The sequence below is a fragment of the Macaca mulatta genome, chromosome 10, assembly GCF_049350105.2.
Source record: "Macaca mulatta isolate MMU2019108-1 chromosome 10, T2T-MMU8v2.0, whole genome shotgun sequence".
In the NCBI taxonomy this organism is placed as follows: domain Eukaryota; kingdom Metazoa; phylum Chordata; class Mammalia; order Primates; family Cercopithecidae; genus Macaca; species Macaca mulatta.
In genome coordinates, this window is record NC_133415.1 from 12612670 (window position 1) to 12639873 (window position 27204).

General features: G+C 40.4%; 1 long non-coding RNA gene across 1 annotated transcript; it reads right to left on the reverse strand.

The window, feature by feature from the left end:
• LOC114670587 (uncharacterized) lies at positions 1–24288 on the reverse strand. Its single transcript, XR_003720281.2, has 6 exons — positions 24153–24288; positions 23794–23969; positions 8769–8926; positions 6569–6685; positions 4255–4314; positions 1–1972 (listed from the first exon to the last, which is right to left on the reverse strand). It is a non-coding gene; the product is annotated as an uncharacterized LOC114670587 (long non-coding RNA).
• Between the last annotated feature and the right edge of the window lie 2916 nt (positions 24289–27204).

The following is a 27204-nucleotide window of genomic DNA, read 5'->3' on the forward strand; positions in this document are numbered from 1 at the left end:
CAGTATAAACATAACTTTTATATGTATCAGAAACAAAAAAAAAATTGCGTGCCTTGCTTTACTGCAATATTCACTTCATTGTGGTGGTCTGGAACCAAACCTACCGTATCTCTGAGGTATTCTTGTACTTAGTCTCTTACACCCAACATCTTATCAGTTCAAACAACACTTATTGAATGCCTGCCTTGTACACTGGCAAGGGATAAGGGAGTCCAATATGGACCCTGCACTCCAGGAACTCACAGTCCTGGGTCTCCATCCCCTTCTATAAACTTACCAGCAGAGGGATGTGGTGTAGTGTTGTCATGTGCTTCCCAGCTACTCAGAGGTCTTGATAATTGTAAAACTTTGTCAAAGATGACCAAAAGAAAAAATCCCATTTTCTTCTCCCTGGAAAGGTCTCAGCAGCAGTATTCTCCAAAGGATTCCAGCCATTTTCCCCTCTCCTCTCACGTCCTTGCTAATTTGATTCCCAATTCTTGGGAAGGGCTGAACTGAAGTCACCCCTGACTCTATGGAAAGTGGAAGGAGAGTGCAATAGAGACCAACAGCTGGGCTAGGTGCGGTGATTCACACCTGTAATCCCAGCACTTTGGCGGGCGGATCACCTGAGGTCAGGAGTTTGAGACCAGCCTGACCAACATGGTGAAACCTCATCTTTCCTAAAAATACAAAAATTAGCTGGGCGTGGTGGTGGGCACCTGTAATCCCAGCTACTCGGGAAGCTGAGGCAGAGAATCGTTTGAACCCGGAGGCGGAGGTTGCAGTGAGTCAGGATCGTGCCACTGCACTCCAGCCTGAGCAACAGAGCAAGACTCCGTCTCAAAAAAAAAAAAAAAAAAGAGAGAGAGAGAGACCAGCAGCTGTAGTTCAGGACCATGAACAGCGCCAATGGGTGCCGCCTGTGCCAAACAGGTGAGTCCTATCAGCACAAGGTCTTCTCACCCTGTACAAGAGCCAGTCTGAAGGCACAACCCCTCTGCCTCTCACAGGTTTGGCTTTTGCTGCTGGAGTAACTGAATTTTGACCAGAACTCATGTTGTGAACTGTTACAACCCTCCTCTCCAGGCTGGAAGATGGGGCTGGGAACCAAAAATACCCAGGAACGTTTTCCATTTGGACTCATCAGTGGAGCTCCCACTGCTGGCTTCTGGGGAGAGTAGATGTAAAAAGACCAGGATCTATAGATTTGCCTAAGAGCAATTCCTAAGCCAAGTTACACGGTGCTTTTCTGCTTTAAGCCTCGAAAGCCAGTCAATGAGATTGAGGCACAAGAGTTCACAGAGAATGGGTGCCCTAGCAAGGGATGCCCAGAGCCAAGCTCATCCCTCTCTGCTGGCTAACCTGTGGTGCCTGGAAGTGCTGAGCCTCTCTCCTTGAGACTCTGTCTTTAGAGCAATTCATGTGGCACTTATGAGTTCTTCTTATGAGAACTCCTCTACTGACTCTTCTTCTCCCTGTTAACCCCTCACTCAAGGACATGGACAACACAAAGTCTGGGCCCCTCTGTGTGCTTTCTCTCTATGGTCCTCTTTTCTTTCTGTTTCAAGACTCAGGCCTCACCTCCCTGTCTTTGCCTCCAAAATCTGCTTTACCATACCAGATTTCTGGTACGATAAATGATCTCTCAAGAGAAAATCGTCCAGGGTGAAAGAAGAACTTGAAAGGATTTGACTTCTATTGTACAGGATGCAGTTTATGCTTTGGATCACAAATCAGTCAGAATGTGATGCTTTTTCTCTCGTCACCAGAATATAGGATTCCAGATAGACATGGGAGCAGCTCCTCTCACTGAACACCTAATAACCTGCTTGCAGAATTTTTCTTCCCATCTCCACAGCTCTGAGCTCTGCAGGTTTGGAGGTCACGGTCATAGCTCCCAAGAGACAAATGCTTCCACCAGAGGACACAACTGCAGCTCCATTGAATTGGATGTTGAGACTGCTGTTGGCCATTGGGAGTCTTCATGCCACTGAACCAAGAGAAGAAAGGGATTACTCTACTGCCTGGGGCGACTGATCCCTATTACAAGGAAAAATTGGGTTGCTGCCACATGGTGGAGGTAGGGAGGACCACATCTGAACCCCCAAGGATGCTCTAGGATGCCCCCCTTAGGACTTGCATGTCCAACCATAAAAATAAGTGAAAAAAGCGTGACAGTCAAAAAAGGCAGGACCACTAAGGACCCAGACACCTCAGGATGAAGATTTAGGTCACTCCATCATGCAAAGAGCCCTAGCCACTTGAGAGCAAAAGATATGTGCAAGGAAGAGTGGAAGACAGAATTGAAATGTCAACTACAGCCACATGACCTATTACAGAAACAAGGACTGTAGCAGTTGTGAACCTTTTCTTCCTTGTTTGCTGTGTTTGTGTGTGTGTATGTGTTTGTATATGTTAACCACTTTTTTTCCTTCTTTCTCCCCCTTCCTATTATCTATTTTTTGATAAGTTTTGTTGGAAGTTAACTTTCCAATTCAGTATCTAGATAATGGAATATTTAGCCAGCACTGTGACTGGATTTGAGGGGTTATTAACATTGTCCAGGGATGAATACAATGCTGTTGGAATCTTTGCATCTCCCCATTTTGGGGAGAGACTGAGAATGTCTTCATCTGCATGAAGGATAGTTGCATCCTGTTAAGTGTAAACATAGAGTTGTCTTTTTTTTTTTTTTCTTTGTCTGGAGACGGAGACTCTGTCTATTGCCCAGGCTGAAGTGCAGTGGCACAATCTTGGCTCACTGCAACGTCTGCCTCCTGGGTTCAAGTGATTCTCCTGACTCAGTCACCCCAGTAGCTAGGATTACAGGTGTGTGCCACCACACCCAGATAATTTTTGTATTTTTGGTAGAGACAGGGTTTTGCCATGTTGGCCAGGCTGGTCTCAAACTCTTGGCCTCAAGTGATCTGCCCATGTCAACCTCCTAAAGTACTGGGATTACAGGCATGAGCCACCACATGTGGGGAAAAGAAAGAGATCAGCCTGTTACTGTGTCTATATAGAAAGAAGTAGACATAAGAGACTCCATTTTGTTCTGTATTTGAGATGCTGTTAATCTGTGACCCTACCCCCAACCTTGTCCTTGCAAGAGACATGTGCTGTGGTAACTCAAGGTTTAATGGATTTTGGGCGTGCAGGGTGCGTCTTTGTTCCTAGAAAAGCTAGGTATTGTCCAAGGTTTATCCCCATGTGATAGGATGAAACAACGTTGCTAAAAGGTTTATCTCAAGGCACGGGATTTTCCTTTAAACTTATTCATGTCACAGAGATCCTTGTTCTTATGTCTTACTGCTAATTTCCTCCCTAAAAATGATCCTATTGTCCTGCCACTCCCTTATCTTTAAGATGGTAAAGATAATTATCTATAAATACTAAGGGAACTCAGAGGCCGGGGCCGGCGTGGGTCCTCTGTAAGCTGAGCGCCGGTCCCCTGGGCCCCCGCTTTTCTTTCTCTATACTTTGTCTCTGTGTCTTATTTCTTTTCTCAAGTCTCTCGTTCCACCTTACGAGAAACACCCACAGGTGTGGAGGGGCAGGCCACCCCTTCACCACACCCAGCCTGTCCTCTTGTTTGAAAGTCAGATTTGTGTTGATACAAATGCTGAGAAGCCAGAAAGATGGATTGTGCCACTTACTAAGGTATTCTCTTTCTCTCTCTCTCTCTCTCTTTTTTTTTTTTTTTTGAGACCAGATCTCACTCTGTCACCTAGGCTATAGTACAGCAGTGCATTCATGGCTCACTGTAGCCTTGATCCCCATGCTTGAGCAATCCTCCCACCTCAGCCTCCCAAGTAGCTGGGACCACAGGCACACGCCACTATGCCTGGCTAATTTTTGTGGTTTTAGTAGAGATGGTATTTTGCCATGTTGACCGGGCTGGTCTCCAACTCCTGCACTCAAGCGATCCACCCACCTTGGTCTCTCAAAGTGCTGAGATTGCAGGTGTGAGCCACTGTACTTGGCCTACCCTTTATTATTTCTGTCTTAGTCTGTTCAGGCTGTTATAATAACATACCATAGACTGGATAGCTTATAAACACAGAAATTTATTTCTCATTGTTCCAGAGGCTGGGAAGTCCAAGATCAAGACTCTAATGGATTCAGTGTCTGATGAGGGCTCACTTTCGGGTTTGTAGAGGGTGCCTCCTGGCTATGCCCTCTCATGGCAGACACAGATCATCTCTTTTGTGCCTCTTCTTATAAGAGGCACTAATCCCATTCATGAGGGCCCCACCCTGATGACCTACTCACCTCCAACTGCCCCATCTCCTGATACCATCGCATTGGAGGTTACGACTTCAACACATGGTTCTGGGGGGAGACACAAACATTCAGACAATAGTAATTAGCTTCCTTCTCTTTCTTTTTATTTTGCTGCAGTTTTTTCCCTAACTTCTTGAGATAGATGGTTCGCTCATTAATTTTTAGTCTCCCTTGTTTTCCATTGTATGAAATTAAGGCTATCAATTTTTCTCTAAGTACTATTTTAATTGCATGCCACAAGTTTTAATATGTGATATTGTCATTATCTTTCAGTTTAACATTTTTCTAATTTCCATTAGAATTTTGTCTTTGACTAATGGATTGTATAAAAAGTGAACATCTTCATTTCCAAGTGTATTAATAATGTATTTTTTGTTGTTGATCTATAATTTACACAATATAATCACAGAAGGTGAACTGCATAATTTCAATCTTTAGTCTTTGTTGAGACTTGATTATGGTATAATATATGGTCATTTTTCACAAATGTTCCACAGGAGTTTGAAATGAATGTGTATTATCTAATTCTTATGCAAAACATTCTATAAATGAGCATTCAATCAAGCTGGTTAGCAGTATTATTCAAATCTTTTACACTCTTACAGGGTTTTTTTTCTGCATGATCTACCAATGATAGAAATATGTTAGAATCTTCCATAATGGTGGTGGATTTGTCAAGTTCTTCTTGGGTTTCTTTTCTTTCTTCTGTTGATTCTTGCTGTATTCATTTTAAGGCTATAAGATATGTACAAATTTTAAATCAGTTTATCATCTTGGTGAATTAAAATACTTTATCTTTATGTACATACCCTCTCTATCCTTAGTAATGACTTTTTCTTAAAGAATATTTTTATCTGGACTGGGCACGGTGGCTCACGCCAGTAATCCCAGCACTTTGGGAGGCTGAGGCGGGCGGATCACAAGGTCAGGAAAAAAGGTCAGGAGAAAAAGTCAGAAAAAGCTGAATGCAGTGAGATACAACAAAAGCTGAACTTTTGAGATATGAATCTGAGAAGTTTTCAAAAGAAACAGGTTATAGAATTAAAAAGCAAATTTTCTTGTAATTTCATTAAGAGCAAATCAATACCTTAAGAAAACCCCATTTAAACATAGGGGACTGTTCTTTAGAAAGACTATTATGAATAATTCCCTTTTAATCATAGCTAACTTAATCAAAATTCCTTTTATAGGCCTGGCATGGTGGCTCATGCCTGTAATCCCAGCATTTTGAGAGGCCGAGACAGGCAGATCACCTGAGGTCAAGAGTTTGAGACCAGCCTGGCCAACATGGTGAAACCCTGACTCTACTGAAAATACAAAAATTAGCTGGGTGTGGTGGCACATGCCCTTAATCCCAACTACTTGGGAGGCTGAGGCAGGAGAATCATTTGAACCTGGGAGGTGGAGGTAGCAGTGAGCCAAGATCACTCCACTGCACACCAGCCTGGGCGACAAAGCAGACTCCACCTCAAAAAAAAAAAAAAAAAAAAAAAAACCCCACAAAATTCCTTTTATAAATTCCCCTTCATGAGCATTTTGCGACTTACACAGACCATACATGACATGCTTAGCATTTCTGACTTGTCCTATAATTCTCTCTTTCCTAAATAATCATTTTTCTTTAGGACAAAAATTTATCATATGAGACTATATTTTTATACAAAACCATTTTATTTTCTTTATAACCTTTCTTACCAAAAATACATCTTCATAACCACAACTTTCTTAACATCTCTCTCCTACTTACTGGTCCTTTCTACCTTCTTTTAGAAGTAACTTTTAAATAACACCCAAATTACATAAAAGTATTGTGTTAGTTTTCAATAACACAACTTACAGGATCATGTATTAACTAGAATTTTTATTCTTGGTAACCTTAAATTTTAGTAAAAACCTATGAAGCAAGAAATCCTGAACTCTTTGTCAGATATTAGTATTTTATAGATGAAACAAACCATTCCATAATATTATAAACCATTCCATAATATTACGTTTTCCCATATTATAATATTATAACATGTTTTCACACACATTATTTTTTTCTTAATTGGAAATGACACAGACATCCAAAACAGCATCTATTATTCAATTGAAAATAATGTTAAGATTTTAAATTATACAAGAATTCACTTACATGAATTTATCTCAATTTCATGTACTCAATTTTTTCCATTTTTAACAGTTTATCTAGATTACTTCTGAAAACTGAGGTGTTAAACATATCTAGTCATTATTTAAATTTATTTCACCCTCAGCAACATGGAGAAACTCCATTTCTACAAAAAAATACAAAAATTAGCACCTGTAGTTCAGCTAGTTGGGAGGCTGAGGTGGGAGGATCACTTGAGCCTGGGAGGAGGAGGTTGCAGTGAAGCAAGATTGCACCATTGTACTCCAGCCTGGACAACAGAGCAAGACCCTATCTCAATAAATAAATAAATAAAGTTATTTATTTATTAACCATTTAAAAAGTCTGAATAGCAGGTGAACACCCAAGAACCTTAAAGGTAAACACATTTTGCCAATAACTCAGAAGATTCAGCTGTTTTAATTAAACCAACAATCTAAATTAGTCTTTTTGTCGAAAAAAATTACACAAAGATAATTTTGGTTTTGTTTGGGTTTATAGTCTTATAACCTTTATGTTAAACTCTGACACCTTAATATGTAGACAGAGACAAATATAAAACTATTTGGTTAATAAACTCAGACAAAAACGTATGCTGACAGTTCTGAAGACATTTCTATCAAAAATTTTAGTTTTATTTACCAAAGATTCACGTGAATTTGAAAAGCATCTGGACTTATTGAGTACTCATTTACTTATAATCCAATTTGGCAACATGCTAAACACAATATACAACATAATACATGTATGTACACACAAGCATATCTAAACATGTACACCTACATGCACAAAGATCTGATGGCTTTTACTTTGGTACTCCAGCCATAAGATAGCAGTACAGACTCACCACTTTATAAAAGATAGCTGGATCCAAATTATTTTTCCCATGAAATTGGAACCTGTTCACATGGCTAAGGAAAGCTGTTTACCCCAATTTAAGGAAAGCTGTGAACCAAAATTTGGGTAAAGCAGTCTCTATGGCAGTTTGGTTTTGAAAACCTTTTTACCCTTCTTTTTTCTGCAGTTTCAAGTGAGTTTCTAGCGTTTCCATTTTAGCCAGAACTGGCTGAAATGTATAAGAAAAACAAAACCTCCAAGTAACGTGGAAACAGTAAGTTTTATCTCAACACCAGTAGCTTAATAACAGCAGATTCAAAGAAGGCAGAAAAGAAAAGAGAAATAGCCTTAGAAGACTCTGCTTAACTGTAGAGTTGCAGGTTAACTATTTGACCTCTGAATTTCCCTTACTGTAATTTGCCCATCAGCTTAAAATGTACACAAAAGTTGGCCATAATATGTAACCAGGTGGAGTTTCAGATTGTCTAGAAAAGAGAGTTGACTTGCTTTCTCCCCCCACAAAGCTTGACTTGGATTCAGGAAATACCCTGGAAGTCTCAGAGAGAATGACAACATTAGGGGCTAGGATATTGGAAACTTTCTCCCCTGGCGAGAAGAGAAGCAGCCTATCTTGATACTTTCTGACCTAGTCTTGGTGGGTGAGATGGAGACTGGTCCAAAGCACCCTTGGAGAAAGGGGTAACTCTAAACAGAGACACAAACACAGACAGATCCCATGCAGACAGAGCACTCCAAACCAATCCCCAAAGAGAAGAAACTGGAGAAAAGTCCTGAGATCTTGTGTCAAACCCAGAAGGCACCACACAGTGACCTGTGTTAGGTGCAGATGGCATGGAGGCTCAGATGGCACCAAGATGACCTATGCTAGGTCCAGGTGGCTGGACAGTCCAGATGGCAGAGACAGACGACCCCAGGTGCACTCTGGTTCACTTACCCAGTCCTGAAGGCCATCAACTTACTGAATGCTGCTTTCCTTACACCATCAGAGCATGATAGCACCTGATGCCATGAAAGGGAGGCAAAGGAAAATACCCCAGACAAAGGCAGTCTCTGCATCTATTGGGAGTTCCCGAGGCCCCAGTAGCAGGGTCCACTGGCCACAAGTAGCTAGCATTTGCAAATGGCCCTGCCCTGCCTAGTACCATGAGCGGGTAAGCCCTAGTCCACTGCCTGGCCAACTGTTCCACTCGCTGGAAACCAGGCATACAGGCTGAGCTGCACAAAACACACAGCTCCTCACTCAGGCACCAAGTCTGTAATCAGCTCAAGTCCAGCTGCTCACTGCTCAGAAGTCAAAGCATGAGAAGCTTGGTATGTAGTGAAAGGAAAGTGACTTCTATTGGTCAAATTTTAGCAAATGGGATCACAGCCAGGCTCAATCTTCAAAGGAACCATCGCTGCCTTCTGGGCTGAGTGAAGGGATTTAAGAAGGAAAAAGGTGTAGAAAACATGCGGGAGTGGTGTAGGAGAATGCAGGTCTGCATGTCTTGTTCTGATGGCTATCTCAGATAATTACCCATCTGAAGGTCTGGTTTGTGTCATCCTGTCCTCAGCCCAGTGGTGGTGGACTAACTTCAGCAGCTGGGTCTCTCTGCCTGGCTTGTTTCAAAATTGCCCCCTGAAATTTCTAAGCAAGCATGTAATCGGATATGCCAGCATCGTGCACGGGAGCACCTGGTGGGAAAAAGAGAAACAAAGAATTTCAAAGTATGTTTCAAGGCTGAAAGCAAGAAAGGAAAAAAAAAAAAAGTTTTAAAATGCATTTTGAGGTTGGGATACTCGATTACACTACTCCTTGGCTGATACTGTAGCCAGGATGATCAGTTTATCTCAGAGATACAAGAAAGAAGGAGAGAAGTTTGTGGTCTCAGGTCACATGTCACTATTGTGGTCAGGCAATTAAAATAGTAGCAAAGGAAATTAAAGATGCTAAATGTATAAATGCAACTTAAAGAATAAAGGGGTTGTAAATGGAACCAAGCATGAATCAAATCTCTAGCAAGAGTTTGTTAAAATGTGCTCTTCTTAAATAATACAAAGTGTAAAATGAACTTGAAATCCCAAAAATAACTAGGAGTTTGAGTTTATGCATTTAATAAAGAGAATATCACATTTAAAAAAATAAAAGGTCAGAAACGACAGCATTTCACTAGTCTATTGAAAGTAGAACATCTGAAAAATCAGAAATTAATCAAAATGAATATTTTTCCTCGGGTTAAACTCAGAATATTGCAGCCAAAAATTGTTTCTATTTCCAATAAAGAATCCTACTGTACTAGAAGACACTAAATAGATACTGAAATTTTTTTTTTTTTTTTTTTTTTTTTTTGAGACGGAGTCTTGCTCTGTCACCCAGGCTGGAGTGCAGTGGCCGGATCTCAGCTCACTGCAAGCTCCGCCTCCCGGGTTCACGCCATTCTCCTGCCTCAGCCTCCCGAGTAGCTGGGACTACAGGCGCCTGCCACCTCGCCCGGCTAGTTTTTTGTATTTTTAGTAGAGACGGGGTTTCACCGTGTTAGCCAGGATGGTCTCGATCTCCTGACCTCATGATCCGCCCGTCTCGGCCTCCCAAAGTGCTGGGATTACAGGCTTGAGCCACCGCGCCCGGCCTATAGATACTGAAATTTAAGTGTGTTTGATTAGAAGCAACTCTGATTTCAGATTATTTTACGGATAGAAAGTTTTTCCTCAAGGAAAGAGCTTGGTGTATTAAATTTCAAAGATAATCTCAAGAGCTCAGGTATGACTATCTGTAAAGCATATATAAATTTTGTTGTTTTTCTAAATTTTTTTCAAATTTGAGAGATGGTATGTGTTCTCAATTACAGTTATAGGAAATGTATAATGAAAGCCAACATTTTACATTTAATCTGAATTTTAAAGCTTAGTAATTTTGTTAGTTTCCCTAAGGTTAAGTGCAATTACTACAAAATACAACATTGGGAATTGGACGCATAGCACAGCCTGCTTCCATGCAAAAACCTGAATTTTTGCACTAAAACTAAACAGGCAAAACCTTCTGCAAATGTATTATCATAGGACCACAACTGAAGTGTACTACAATGGAAATGTGATACAATTATAAAGCCTACTGTCTTTTATAAATTGGTTTTAGTGGAAATTATGTAAATCTAGGCCGGGTACAGTGGCTCACACCTGTAATCCCAGCACTTTGGGAGGCTGAGGCAAGACTTCTACTTGAGTCCAGTAGTTCAAGACCAGCCTAGGCAACACGGCAGACCTCCGTCTCTACAAAAAAAAAAAAATTAATCATGTGTGTTGGCATACACGCCTGTAGTCCTAGCTACTTGGGAGGCTGAGCTGGGAGGATGCTTAAACCTGAGAAGCAGAGATTGCAGTGAGCCAAGGTCAAGCTACCGCACTCCAGCCTGGGCGACAGAGTGAGACTCTGTCTCAATAAAAAAATAAATAAATAGAACATTATGTAAATCTATTTTTAAAATTCCACTTGAGGCCAGGCGCGGTGGCTCAAGCCTGTAATCCCAGCACTTTGGGAGGCCGAGACGGGCGGATCACGAGGCCAGGAGATCGAGAGACGATCCCGGCTAACACGGTGAAACCCCGTCTCTACTAAAAAATACAAAAAAACTAGCCGGGCGAGGTGGCGGGCGCCTGTAGTCCCAGCTACTCGGGAGGCTGAGGCAGGAGAACGGCGTAAACCCGGGAGGCGAAGCTTGCAGTGAGCTGAGATCCGGCCACTGCACTCCAGCCTGGGTGACAGAGCAAGACTCCGTCTCAAAAAAAATAAATAAATAAATAAATAAATAAAATTCCACTTGAACTTTTGGGGTAAAGAACCAAAGACACAATAGCTTTTTTCAATAATTATTTATTTTTAGTTTTTTAAATATAATGTGGGCATATTTCATAATATGCTTTGAGAAATTTGAATTTTAAACATGAGTCAGTAGATACTTGGTTTTATCAAAAGCTCCGTAATAAATTAGAAGTTTTACATTAGGATCACCTGCAATTAAAATATAAACACAAACACATATGGATTGAAGCAGGCATTTTCACCCATAAATTAGAAGGTTTTAGGGCAAACCTAAATATTTTCACATACTAACCACATGGCACTCCAAAATTTTAAGTATTCTTTTTAAAATTCCTCTAAGTGGGCCCAATGTGGTGGCTCATGCCTGTAATCCCAGCACTTTAGGAGGCTGAGGTGGGAGGATCACTTGAGGTCAGGAGTTCGAGACCAGCCTAGCCAACATGGTGAAACACCATCTCTACTAAAAATACAAAATATAGCCGGGTGTGGTAGTGGGCACCTGTAATCCCAGCTACTAGAGAAGCTAAGGCAGGAGAATCGCTTAAACCTGGGAGGCGGAGGTTGCAGTGAGCCGAGATTGCATCACTGCACTCCAGCCTGGGTGACAGAGTGAGACTCCATCTCAAAAAAGAAAATAATAATAATAATAATCATCATCATCATCATCATCATCTCTCCCTAAAACCTAGCCTGCAACATGATGAAACTCTGTCTCTACTAAAATACAAAAATTAGCTGGGTGTGGTGGTACATGCCTGTAATCCCAGCTTCTTGGGAGGCTGAGGAAGGAGAATCTCTTGAACCCAGGAGGCGGAGGTGGCAGTGAGCCGAGATTGCGCCATTGCACTCCAGCCCAGGCAACAAGAGTGAAACTCCATCTCAACAAATAAATAAAGAATTTTAAAATAAAATTCCTCTAAGTGGGCCACGAGTTTGAGACCAGCCTGGCCAACATGTTGAAACCCTGTCTCTACTACAAAAAAAAAAAAAAAAATTAGCCAGGTGAGGTGGTGCATGCTTGTAATCCCAGCTACTCAGGAGTCTGAGGCATGAGAGTCACTTGAACCTGGGAGTCGGAGGTTGCAGTGAGCCAAAATCATGCCACTGCACTCCAGCCTGGGCAACAGAGGGAGACTCTGTCAAAAAAAAGAAAAAAGAAAAAAAATTCTCTAAGTGTGTACGGAGGAGGTTGGGTAAAGATTCAAGATGGTTTTGGATTTAGATAATACTACTTGGGAGAATAATTTGGATTTGTAGCCTGAAACCCTGATGTTATCATACAAAATCTGATATATCAAGTTGATAAAGAGGTGTTATATGTGATTTAAAAAAAAAAAAAAAAAAAAAAAAAAAAAAAAACGTGTCTCCAAAAAGGGAGCAATGCAAGGTGAGGACAAACCAAACCAAAAATCTATACAATGTGAAGAGGAAGGCAGTAAACAGGGTAAAGTAGGATGGAAAGGAGACTTCTGTGAAGACGCCTTGTTTTACAGTTTTCATTTTAAAATAAAGCAAATTTTACATAAATACAAAATAAAATTAAATCAAAATAGAAAAAAAATCCCTAAAAATTGAAAACAAATTTAAACAAGCTAAACTAAAATATATCAAGTTAGTAGCATAAGAACATTAAAAAATTATTTCATGTTACTTTAAAACACAGTATTTTAAGTGTACATTCCTAGTGGGAAATACTCTAAAGACAAAAAGAACTACATAGAAATGTCAAACTATATTCAGGGTCTTGTTGTTAGTAGTAATTTTGAAATTATTAATTTTGGAATACCTATAGGTATATTATAGGATAAGCCAAATAATACATACGTTTGCTCATTTAAAAAAACCAAAATTTTCAGTCGAGTGCGTTGGTGCACACCTATAGACTGGGAGGCTGAGGCAGGAGGATCGCTTGAGCCCAGGAGTTCAAGGCTGTAGTGTGCTACAATTGTGCCTGTAAACAGTCATTGCACCCTAGCCTGGGCAACATAGAGAGACCCCCATCTCCAAATATAAAACAAAACAAAACAAAAACAAAAATTTTCAGTGAAAGAAGAAAATATATACAAGTATTAAATCAAATATTTTGAGTTAAACTCTTATAATCATAAATTTGAACTGGAAATATCAGTATGAACTCGTAATTCTTTTCTTTTAGAATGTGGTCATTTCCCAATATGTGCACTGAAAATCCTGGGAGGCATGAAAACACACTAGTAATGATCACTTCTCAGTCCCCAGATTGTGGTCTCTAAATATCATTTTCCCCTAAAGAACTAGTGTTTCTTAACAAAACAGCTGATTCCAGGTCTGGGGCAGGAATTGTAAAAATTGCCTAGAATATGTTGTGTTGGACAAAAAGGAAGCTATCACAGACTGCTGGGATCACATCAAAGGACACAGAAGCCAACTTGAAGAGTTCTTTGTTGTTTGAGTTTTTTCTTTTTACTAAGATGGGTCGATTTAAATAGTGCATGAGGGAAATTTCTTTATAGAAGAATTTCAGCTACTAAATGCAGAAAAATGGTAGGAAATCACTATTTTACAATCCCCAATGAAACGATGGATGTAGCCAATGATCATCAATGAATGATAAATCTGTTAAGTGAAAAATGGATAGGGAACTTCATAAGGAAGAGATTAGGCTGATAGCACCTGAAACCATTTATGAAAATTATCATTTAGAAAATGGAGACTACCAGACCGTATATGCTTTATGATGTGATGAAACAGGAAGTAAGAGCATCACTTGTGAAGTGTTCTTTCCTACGTAAATAAATCTAAACCTAATTTAGCTAGCTAGACATACATACTGGTTAATAGAAAATACAGGGGATAGAAGAACAAGGTAAAAGGCACCACAAGGAAGCAATCAGCTAAATCCAGAATGTAGGACATGCCACTCCAAAATGACCAGATTTTTAATAAATTAGTGGCAGGAAAATAAAACAAGGTGCCCTATAGAATAAAAGAGACAAGGAACAGCAATAAAATGCAATGTGTGGCCTTTGTTTGAATCCTGATCTGGAAAAAAACCTGAAAAGATGCTTTTGAAACAGAAAAATTTGAATATGAACTGAATATTGAATGACAGTAAGAAACAATGTAATTATTAGACAGTGGTTATATAAAAACAAAATGTCCTTATGAGTTAAAGTTTCACAATGAAGTATTTACAGGTGAAACGACATGTCTGAGATCTACTTTAAAATAATATAGAAAACAAAAAAAGAAAAATAAGGAAATAGATGAAACAAGATTGGCAAAATATTGATAATTGTTGGAGACATAATTGGTGCATGGGTGTTCACTATATATATACATATTTTATATATATGTACACATATTTTATATATATATACTTTTTTGAGATGAACTCTCACTCTGTTGAACATGGGTGTTCACTATATACATATATATATACACACACACACATACACATATTTTTTTTTTGAGACAAAGTCTCACTCTGTCACCAGGCTGGAGTGGAGTGCCGTGGCACGATCTCGCCTCACTGCAACCTCCGCCCCCTGGGTTCAAGCGATTCTCCTGCCTCAGCCTCCAGAGTAGCTGGGATTATAGGCACGTGCCACCATACCCAGCTAATTTTTTTTTATTTTTAGTAGAGACAGGTTTTCACCATGTTTGCCAGGATGGTCTCCATCTCTGGACCTTGTGATCCGCCCACCTTGGCCTACCAAAGTGCTGGGATTACAGGTGTGAGCCACCACACCGATATCACTATATTGTTTTTTACTTGTGTATATATGTGAAATTTTCCATAATATGAAGTTTGCAAGGGAAGCAAAATAAAATTTCTGTTACAGGTAAGATAAAATAGAGAAAAGAGATTGGTTAACATTAGAATGTATATGATAGGCCAGATGCAGTGGCTCATGCCTTTAGTCCCAACACTTTGGGAGGCCAAGGTAGGAGGATCACTTGAGTCCAGGAGTTTCAGGCTGCAATGTATATGATAAATTGTAGGGTAGTCACTGAGAGAATAAAAACAGAATATAAAACTTCCAAACTAACAAAGTGGAAAAACAGAAATGAGAGAAAAATCTTTATCTATTCAAAACAGTCCAAAAAAGAGCAAGGTATAAACAACAGGAAAAAAATAAATAAACAAGAAAACAAGATGTAGTCATAAATTCATATATAGGTCATCATAATAAATTTGAATTAATTAAACTTTCCTGTTAAAAGGCAAGGACATAACGGCGTGCTGTAAATGTGATGCTCAAAGGGAAATTTATAACAGTAAATGCCTACATCAAAAAAGAGAGATTTCAAATCAATAACCTAACTTCATACCTTAAGGAATTAGAAAAAGAAGAGCAAATTAAACAGAAAGCTAGCAGAAATAAGGAAATAATAAAAATAAAAGATTAGCATGGAGAAAAATGAGATAGCAAATAGAAAAACAATAGAGAAAATCAACAAAAACAAAAGTTGATCTTTGAAAAAACAATATCAACAAAATTAACAAAGCTTTAGCTAGACTAAGGAAAAAGGAAAAAATGCCAAAAACTAAAATCAAAAATGAAAGCGAGGACACTACTACCAACCTTATGGAAATAAAAAGGATTATGGGAGAATAATACAGCAATATATTAGGTAACCCAGATGAAATGTACAAATTCCTAGAAACACACAAATTACCAAAACTGGTTTGAGAAGAAATAAAAAATCTGAACATAAATCTTACAAGGAAAGAGATTGCACCTGTACTAAAACATTTCCCAACAACAAAAGTCCAGGATCAGCCGGGCATGGTGGCTCATGCCTGTAATCCCAGCACTTTGGGAGGCTGAGGTGGGCAGATTGCCTGAGGTCAGGAGTTCGAGACCAACCTGGCCAACATAGTGAAACCCCGTCTCAACTAAAGATACAAAAAATAGCCGGGTGTGGTGGTGCATGCCTGTAGTCCCAGCTACTTGGGAGGCTGAGGCAGGAGAATCGCTTGAACCTGGGAGGCAGAGGTTGCAGTGAGCCAAGATCTCGCCACTGCACTCCAGCCTGGGCGACAAGAGTGAAACTCTGTTTCCAAAAAAAGAAAAAAAGAAGGAAAAAAGCACATATACATCTTTCAGTATTCAGATTGGGGAAAAAAACAGAAGGCTTCAAGGCAAGAATAAATAAATAAAATAACTCAAGATAAAGTAAGTCACGACATAATGATCAACAAATATTTTTTGAGAGCCTACTGCATGCCAGGCATTGTTCTAGGCAGTTCCACTATGAGACAGAGTAATCATATTATCTGGAAGTTATGGCAGTTTTGTGTCTTCTGTCCCAATGTTATATCCTTCATTCATTTTTCCTGGCCCTACTATACTTTAATGTTGAATAGAATGGTGAAAGTAAGTGTCCTTGGCTTGTTACTGACCTTAACATTTTAACATTTACTAAAGTCTTCACTGTGGGGAATTTTTAAGAATACATCTTTTATGGCTGAGCGTGGTGGCTCATGCTGGTAATCTCAGCACTCTGGGAGGCCAAGGCAGGTGGATCATCTGAGGTCAGGAGTTCAAGACCAGCCTGGGCAACATGGTGAAATCCCATCTGCACTAAAAATACAAAAGTTAGCTGGGTGTAGGGGCACACACCTGTAATTCCCAGCTACTCGGGAGGCTGAAGTAGGAGAATCTCTTGAACCCAGGAGGCAGGGGTTGCAGTGAGCCGAGATTGTGCCACTCCACTCCAGCCCGGGTGACAGAGCGAGACTCCATCTCATAAAATAAATAAACAAATAAATAACAAAAAGACATCCTTTATTAGGTTAAAAGAGTTTCTTTATATTCTTAATTTGTTTAGTTTTTAAATCATAAATAGAGGATGAATTTCATCAAACACCTGTTCTGTATTTATTGAGATGATCCTATGGTTTTTCTCCTTTTATCTGTTAATGTGAAAAATTACATTACTTAATTTTCTAATCTATTCTAGTGTACTCTAATCCAATTTGGCCATGATGCATTATCTTGGATTTTTTAACATTTACTAAAGTCTTCACTGTGGGGAATTTTTAAGAATACATCTTTTATGGCTTATAAAAGAATACATCTTTTATATCAGTTTACTGATATTTTGTTTATGGAAAAGATTGTCCTATATTTTCCTTCTTCAAACAGTCTTTGGTTGGGATAACAAGCAGATTAAGCCAACTTCATAAAAATTATTAGGGAGTATTGGTAATTTTTCTACTTGCTGGAATAGTTTGTATTTGAAAGTATTCATTCTTTAAATGTTTGGTAAAACTCTCCTGTTTAAAAAAAAAAATCTAGTCCTGCTGTTTTTTTGATATGAAGATTTTTAATCACCAATTCAATTTTTTAAATGGTTAAAACATTATTTACATTTAAAATATCTTAAATGTAAAATTCGTGCAATTTGATTTACATTTTCAAAATTATTGGCAGAAGGTTGCATCATATTATCACATTTTTAAAATTGATTCTTCATCTGAAGTCATGTTTCCTTTCTTTTTTTTTTTTTTTTTTTTTTTTTGAGATGGAGTTTTGCTCTTGTTGCCTAGGCTGGAGTGCAATGGCGCAATCTCAGCTCACTGCAACTTCCGCCTCCCGGGTTCAAGCAATTCTCCTGCCTCAGCCTCCTGAGTACCTGGGATTACAGGCATGCGTCACCATGCCCGGCTAATTTTGTATTTTTAGGAGAGATGGGGTTTCTCCATGTTGGTCAGGCTGGTCTCGAACTCCTGACCTCAGGTGGCCCACCCACCTCAGCCTCCCGAAGTGCTGGGATTACAGGCGTGAGCCACCGCGCCCAGCCAATTTCCTTTCAATTCTGCTATACTTTATGGGTCCCATCTCTGTTTCCTAATTAGTCTTGCCAAAGGTTTGCCTGTTTTATTAGTTTTTTCAAAAAAACAAAATTTGACTCTGTTCATTACGTCTCTTTTATGATTGCTGTCTGTTTCATTTATTTCTGCTCTTACCTGTAAACTTTCTTTTTTCTACTGTTTAGGATTTACTCAGCTGTTCTCTTGCTAATTTCTCATGTTAAATGTTTGGCTTATTGATTTTCAGGCTCTTTCTCCTATAGCATAAGCCTCTCGTATGTTCTGATACGTGGAATTTTTGTTATTGTTTGCTTCTAAGCATATTCTAAAACCGGTTATGCTTTCTTTGTTTACTCATGAATTATTTAAAAGTTTTTTCTATTTCTACGCTTTTTTTATTATTTATTTCTTATTGAAGTACACAGTGGTCTGAAAGTACTGTTTGTTCAATCCATTCTTTTGGCATTAACAAAAGATTGCTTCTTGGCAAGATAAATGGTCAATTTTCATAAATGTTCCAGACGTGCTTGAAAATAATGTAATGTCTGCAGTTACTTGGTGAAATGTTCTGGAAATTCCCATTAAGTAAAATTTGTAATTCCACAATTCTCATCTCTCGTCTTTTCTACACTCACTGACTTTTTTTTTTCTACTTTCTCCTTCTGAATTACTCAGTGAGGTATGTTAGACAAGACAGAACTATCCAAATTCACAGTAAGAAACCAATCAGTGAAATCCAGAAGGTAGAATATTCTATCGGACAGTAGCTTAATTCCTTCAATTCACGATATGAAAATAGGGACTGTTCTAAATTAAAAGAGATTTGTGGATGTAAGCAGATTGGGTCCTAAACCCTAACATAGAAAAACCAGGTATAGAGGACATTTGGAGGATAATTGGTTTGGGCTCTCTAAAGCCTAGCGTGCACCTTGCCCAAGTCTGAGGACACCCAAACGTCCTCTCTTTGCAGATGACCAGTGCTTTGGTCCTGCCAGAGGAGGGCTGACATCCTCATCCACCTGTTCCAACGATAATAAAAGCACCATTTCCTGTGATAACAGATGTCGATCCCCAACACCCAGAAGATGTAAATGGTAGACACTTGAAAATATCATTTTGAGTGACTTACCAGGGGACTTTAAAGGCAGACTATGTGGCTAGTCTTGCTGGAAAGACATTCTGAAGTCTGTGATGATGGAGTAGCCTCTGCCCCATCTCCAACACCCGCTCCGTGGCCCCATGGGTCTATCAACTCTACTACACAGCTAACTCCCATGAGCAGGGACTGTGTCTCATTTCTCTGGGTCTCCCCAGCAACTAGCGTGGCTTGTTGGATAAACAAGAATTAGCTGGCCATCGAGCCGCCATCTCTGTCTTGGCACAGCCTCCGTGGGTTCTGTTTGCAAAATTCTGAGCCCAGACCCTTTTATCTCCTTCATCTCCTTTCAGAAAAGGATGCTTGAGCCTGTCACGAATGAAAAACTTATTACGGGCATGTGCAGCCCAGACAGATGGGAGGGAGGCGGACGCAGAGATTGTTGTGGCCAAACTATTTACTGTGTCTGGGCAGGACAATTTCAGAATCTGGAAATTCCCCGGCTGCGGAGGGGCAAAGGCTCTTTTCTCTCGCCAGTTTTCCGAGCAATGGCCAGTGAACTGAATTTAATTTAGGATGTGAGGCTATGCTACGCCCTCACAAGGACCCAGCAGAATAAGACCACTGTTCAGGGGAGCTGGGCGGCCCCTGGGTTTGCAGAGAATCCATGACTGAATGTGATGGGTCAAACTCAGCAGTGTATAATGTCCCTAATGTGAGTGAATTTTCCCTAAACTCCACTAAAGGTATCCCAAGAAGATAACTGGGCAAGTGCATGAAAACATGTGTTTAAGGATATTCATTGCAGCCTCTTTGTAATTTCAAAAAACTGAAAACCATACATTTAGATCCATTAACTTTTGATTATATACATGAATAATGGCACAGCCATACAGTGGATTACTCTGCACTGTTAAAGGGACAATGGAGATCTATATTTCTTTCTTTGTTTGTTTTTTCTTTTTTGAGACAGAGTCTTGCTCTGTCACCCAGGCTGGAGTACAGTGGTGCGATCTCGGCTCACTGAAACCTCCACCTCCCAGGTTCAAGCGATTATCCTGTCTCAGCCTCCCGAGTACCTGGGACTACAGGCGTGCCCACGCCCAGCTAATTTTTGTATTTTTAACAGAAATGGGGTTTCATCATGTTGGCCAGGTTGGTCTCAAACTCCTGACCTCAGGTGATCCACCTGCCCCCTCGGCCACTCAAAGCACTGGGGTTACAGGCATGAGCCACTGTGCCAGGCAAGATCTATATTTCTTGACATGGAGATAGGTGGATACACCTATACCCACACCCACATGCCGATCCGATATACACATAGTCATCTGTGTACATATTTGCGAAAAAAAAAAAAAGAGGTCTAGAAGGTCATTCACCACACTGCACCATAGTTTATCACTGGGTAGTGGGAATTAGAATGACGTTTATCTTCTTTGGACTTAATGGAGTGTTTAATTTTTTTTTTTTTTTTTTTGAGACGGAGTCTCACTCTATTGCCCAGGCTGGAGTGCAGTGGCTGGATCTCAGCTCACTGCAAGCTCCGCCTCCCGGGTTTACACCATTCTCCTGCCTCAGCCTCCGAGTAGCTGGGACTACAGGCGCCCGCCAACTCACCCAGCTAGTTTTTTTGTATTTTTTTAGTAGAGACAGGGTTTCACCGTGTTAGCCAGGATGGTCTCAATCTCTTGACCTCATGATCCACCCGTCTCGGCCTCCCAAAGTATTGGGATTACAGGCTTGAGCCACCGCGCCCGGCCGGAGTGTTTAATTTTTTACCATGACTATATATCATTTTTATAATCAGGAAAAACAAAGTGATTCCCATTTTGGGATAAATAGAATTAGCTGTTGGCATTTTTGAAAAGTTTAAAAAGAATTCATCAATATGTATAAAATTATCTGCTCTAAAAATGATATAATTTTAGCACACCTTTTTTCCTCACTGCTTCACAGAGGTTTCATTAAAATCACCTCGGGCTTCCATCTGTGATATTTATTTATTTATTTATTTATTTTGGAGATAGAGTTTCCTCTTGTTGCCCAGGCTGGAGTACAGTGGTGCGATCTCAGCTCACTGCTACCTCCACCTCCTGGGTTCAAGTCATTCTCCTGCCTCTGCTTCCCAAGTAACTGGGATTACAGGTATGTGCCACCACACCCAGCTAATTTTGTATTTTTTTAGAAGAGATGGAGTTTCACCAACTCCTGACCACCCGCCTTGGCCTCCCAAAGTGCTGGGATTATAGGTGTGAGCCACCATACCCGGCCTTTTTTTTTTTTTTAAGTTATGTTGCTTTCATTTCAGGAACTCTTTGGTAAAAATTGCGCTACACACTGCAAAGGCTGAGAACCTGAGAACCAGGTGCTGGAACCAGATAGTCTGGGCTTGGGTCTGGATCTGGATTGTGTTATTCATTAGTTCTGTGATCCCAGATAGGTCCTTTAACTGCCATTTGACTCGTTTAAATTTGGGATGATACGGGAGTTTGAGGTTACAGTGAGCTAAGATTCCACCAGCTTGTGTGACAGAGTGAGACCCTGTCTCAAAAATAAATAAATAAATTTTTAGAAGACTAATTTGGGCTGATAGTGGTATAAACCTCATAGGGCTACTGTGAGGATTGTATGAGGTGATACAGGTGCAGAAAGCACTTAGCACAATGCCTGGTGTAAAGTAAGCCCTCAATAAATGTTTCTACTTGACTCTTGCTTAAAATTTACAGTCAGCTGCACCATCGATTATTTGGATTTAATTACAGGATATATTTTACTAGCTTCTTTCTTACCATTGTTATTTCATTTGGTTTTGTTTGTTCTCAGTTTTACTGAGAAAACTGATATCATAATTGACAAAAAAATGAATATATTGAAGGTATACAACATGATGATTTCATATATGACACAACGATATATGTATATATTGTGAAATGATTATCATAACCAAGCTAATTAACATATCCATTACCTCACATTGTTACGTGTGTGTGTGTGCGCTTTAGATTCCACATATAAGTGAGACATACAATATTTCTTTGCATGTCTGGCTTATTTCTCTTAGCATTGTGTTCTCTGGGTTCATGTTGTCACAAATGGCAAGACGTCCTTTTTTATGGCTGAATAATATTCCAATGTGTATATATTTACCGTTTTCTTTAGCTATCCGTCAGTGGACATTTATGTTGCTCCCATATCTTGGCTATTGGGAATAATGCTGCAATGAACATGACAGAGCAGATTTCTCTTTAAGATACTGACTTTATTTTATCTGGATATACATCCAGAAGTGGGATTCTTGGATGAAATGGTAGCACTGTTTTTAATTGTTTGAGGAAGCTTCATACTGTTTCCTATAATGGCTGTACCAATTTATATTCCCACCAACAGTGTCCAGGGTTCCCTTGTCTTCCTCCACATCTTAGCCCACATTTACTATCTCTGTCTTTTTCAAAAGAACCATTCTAACAAATGTTAGTTGCTAGCTCACGTGGTGTTGATTTCCATTTGCCTGATGATTAGTGATGCTGAGCACATTTTCACATACTTGCTGTGTTCTTTGGAAAAAATGTCTATTACTATTTCTTTGCTCATTTTAAAATCAGGTTATTTTTTTTTTTGGCTATTGGCTTGTATGAGTTCCTTATATATTTTGGATGTTAGCCCTTTATCAGATATATGAGTTGCAAATATTTTCTCCTATTTCATAAATTATCTTTTCATTTTATTGATTGTTTGCTGTGCAGAAGCTTTTTAGCTTGATGTAATCCTACTTCTTTATTTTACTTTTGTTGCCTATGCTTTTGGTGTCATATATGAAAAATCATTGCCAACACCAATGTCAAGGAGCTTTTTCCCTTTGTTTTCTTCTAAGAGTTTTACAGTTTCAGTTCTTACATTTAAGTCTTTTATTGATTTTGAGTTAATTTTTATGTGTGTGGTGTATGATACAGGTCCAATTTCATTGTTTTCCATGTGGATATCCAGTTTTCCCAACACATTTATTGAAGAGACTACTCTTCCCCCATTGTGTATTCTTGGCATCTTTGCAGAAGATTAGTTGACAGTATAAGCATGGGTTGATTTCAGGGCTCTCTATCCTATTTCATTGGTTTATGTGTCTTTTTATACCAGTACCATGCTACTTTGATTACTGTAGCTTTGTGATATAGTTTGAAAGCAAGATTGTGATGTGTCTAGCTTTGTTATTCTTTCTCAAGATTGCTTGGGTATTCAAGGCCTTTTTTGATTCCACGCAAATGTTAGATTTTTCTTTTCTATTTCTGTGAAGAATTCCATTGGATTTTTTCTTTTTTATTTATTTATTTATTTATTTATTTATTTATTTGCCAGAGGCCTCCACTTAAAGAGGAGCAATTGAAATTTTGATAGAGATTGCATTGAATCTATAGATTGCCTTGGGTAGTATGGACATTTTAACAATGTTAATTCAGGTCAGGCATGGTAGCTCACGCCTGTAATCCCAGCATTTTGGGAGGCCGAGGCTGGCAGATCACCTGAGGTCAGGAGTTCGAGACTAGCCTGGTCAACATGGTGAAACCCCATCTCTACTAAAAATACAAAAATTAGCCAGGCATAGTGGCGAGCACTTGTAATCCCAGCTACTCAGGAGGCTGAGGCAGGAGAATCACTTGAACCTGGGAGGCGGAGGTTGCAGCAAGCTGAGATTGGCATGGGCAACAGAGCAAGACTCCATCAAAAAAAAAAAAATTGCTGAATAATGAACCAAAATGGCATCACCAGAATGTATTGCTCTCCTGTCCCCTGAATACTCCCCACCACCCTCATTCTCAGTCTTTTAATAGTTGGTTATCTTAAGTGCTTACCTTTTATGGCCATCGAATTGTCAACAAATAGCTGCCAATCTCAGGCCTTTCTGGATGCCTAAAATCCAGCATCATCTATAACATAGATTTGCTGAAAGAGGAACAGTGTTCACAAACTTCTAGGTGAATATAATCGTGCCACTGCACTCCAGCCTGGCGATAGAGTGAGACTCCATCTCGGAAAAAAAAAAAAAGGATTGAGCAAATTAACAAATGAAGAACACAGAGAATGATACTCAGTACATAATAGGCCTTCCATACGCATCAGCTGTTAATACTGTGACGTTCCAGGGCCTTTAGACATTTTTATATCTTATGAGGCAAAGAAACAAAAAACCCAATAGTTCTGTAGAAATTACCTCGTTGACGTAGTTACCAGATTTCCATGAACAGAGGGAAGAATTCCGTAGTGATATGACTCAAACCCAACGTTGTTGACAAAGGCAGTCCCAAGGGTTCTGAGATGACCCACACAGAAGGTCTTGAGATAAGCATCTATAAATAGACCCCGGAATGGCTCATCAGGGTCACAGGCAAGAATCCTGAACCATTATGCAGCATCGAACGGCTGAGTAGAGACCCTCAAAAGTGGTTTGAAATGACTGAATTATTCCCTTAGTGAGTAAGTAGTTTTTACCCCCAGGAAGACTTGAATTATGTACAGAAATGTAAAAAGAACAAAATCTTAATCATTTATTTATTTATTTGAGACGGAGTCTCGCTCTGTCGCGGAGTCTGGAGTGCAGTGACTCGATCTTGGCTCACTGCAACCTCCGCCTCCCAGGTTCAAGTGATTCTCCTGCCTCAGCCTCCCAAGTAGCTGGGATTACAGGTGCCTGCCACCACGCCCGGCTAATTTTTGTATTTTCAGTAGAGATGGAGTTTCACCATGTTGGCTAGGCTGGTCTCGAACTCCTGACCTCAGGTGATCCGCCCACCTCGGCCTCCCAAAGTGCTGGGATTACAGGCATGAGCCACGGCGCCCGGCCATCTTTTATATTAAGGTGGTTTTTCTATTTTATATTCTTATAATATTTAAGAGAACTCAGTCTATTAAAATAATAGATTACAATTTTAAATGTGTAACTGAGTAAATGAGTACAATTTTAAATGTGTAACTGAGTAAATGATTACAATTTTAAATGTGTAACTGAGTAAATGATCTGGACTTGGGATTTGCTCTTTTACACATAGTACTGGAACAGCCAGTCAGACTTCAAGTTCATATTTATATGCTAAATGTATTCAATTTATAAGAATCGCTTCAGCGCTTAAGAAGGTTTGTCAACCAATTATACTTAGGAAGTTAAGCAAATATATTATATGTGATGAATAATGCAATATGAAAAGTTTAAAGGAGTTTAATTTCATAAATGATACTAAAATTAATCGGAGCCTTCTTAGAAGTGATTGCTAAATTTGCTAGATCTATAATTAAAATAATAAGTTATTTCAGCTGAAATTAAAAGTGTAAGGACAAACTAGGTTTTTCCTTTTATTTACAACTTTAATAAAATTAAATATTAATTTTTTAAACTTAAGAAAACCCCTGGATAATTGTTTCTGCACACAAAATCTACCTTTCAGGGCATCCAAAAAATTCACATTAATGTGTATATGAGGTTGAGACAGTCCTGTTACCTCTTATTTCTGTTTATGTGGGGTCAAGAATAGGACAAGTTCGGGCCGGGCGTGGTGGCTCACGCCTGTAATCCCAGCACTTTGTGAGGTCCAGGTGGGTGGATCACGAGGTTAGGAGATTGAGACCATCCTGGCTAACACAGCGAAACGTCGTCTCTACTAAAATACAAAAAATTAGCTGGGCATGGTGGTGCGCGCCTGTAGTCCCAGTTACTCAGGAGGTTGAAGCAGGGGATTCTCTTGAAACCAGGAGGCAGAGATTGCGGTGAGCCAAGATCGCTCCACTGCAATCCAGCCTGGCAACAGAGCGAGACTCCATCAAAAAAAAAAAAAAAAAAAAAAGAATAAGACAAGTTCTCAGTAGGCCCGTGGACTAACCACCCACTACCCTTAAATTCACACAGGAACTGGCCTTTGGTCATAACTCTTCCAATTCTACACACCATTCAGTAGCTGCAGGTCACACAGGACCCGAGGGACAGAGAATCCCCAGCCCAAATGGGTTGAGGTTGTGGCGCACAGTGTCCCCCAGAGGGATGTCTTATCTCCATGTGAGAGTCACTGGGGCTCCAACCTGTCCCAGAGGCTGAGGCTGGAGTGTAGCAGGGTTCCCCCATGGCTCAGAACATGAATATCAGGATGCGGTTCCCTTAGGCGGCGTCCTTATTGGCACCCCCGACAGGTGACGCCCACCCTGGACAGCCGGACTTCCCAGGTGGATAACAGCCGTCCTTGCCTCTCCAGGCGGTGGGGGATACATCACAAATTGGAGTCATACACACGACACTAGAGAGACGGAAGAAAGATGATGCATTTTGGTGGTGATGAAGGTGGGGGCAGTCTCCCAGAGCCGGGGACTCCCGAAATTGGGTTTGGTTCTAAACTAACTACATAATCACACTGATGCATTCTTCTATTGGCTGACTCTGCCTCACCAAGAACTCCACACCCTTGGAAAATCCCTCCCAGGATTGTCTGGGAGGCCCAGGTGTGTCCCTGGGCACAGGATCTCGGGTGCTTAGCTGGGCCCAGCACTTTCTCGGGGCTTCTCTGCTGGGTGTGTGCTTTGGAAGCAGAGCTCAATGAACCCACTAGAAGGCTCCTTTCTCATTTAACCTCTTGAAGTTTCTCTCCTAAAACAATTCCAGAACTGCTGTGTCACAACAGGAACAGGAACCACATAGGCCATCTCCTATCAGCAAGCTTTTGATATTGTCACTCCCCCTCAGAGGCCCCCTCAAGACCCCAGGGAAGGGGATGAGGAGGAAAAGGCAAAGGTGAGGGGATGCATAGTGAGGGGCCCTCCTCCTCCCGCCAGGGCGGCAGGCTCCAGGTGACACCGGTTCCCGCTATGAGCAGGGATAGGCACCGCACCGGGGCCAGAATGCTGGGGAGGGCAGGCGGTCAGCAGCACGGGTCAGTGGCCAGCCTTCTCCGGCCATATGCCAGCCCTCTGCTCCAGGGCAAGAGTCCACACAGTTCAGCAGAACTGGCAGAATGGGGCTGGGCGCGGTGGTTCACGCCTGTAATCCCAGCACTTTGGGAGGCCAAGGCGGGCGGATCACTTGAGGTCAGGAGTTCGAGACCAGTCTGGCCAACATGGCGAAACCCCGTCTCCACTAAAAATACAAAAATTAGCCAGGCATGGTGGCAGTCACTTGTAATCCCAGCTACTCAGGAGGCTGAAGCAGGAGAAGTGCTTCAATCCAGGAGGCGGAGTTGCAGTGAGCGCCATTGTACTCCAGCCAGGGCGACAAGAGCAAAACGCCA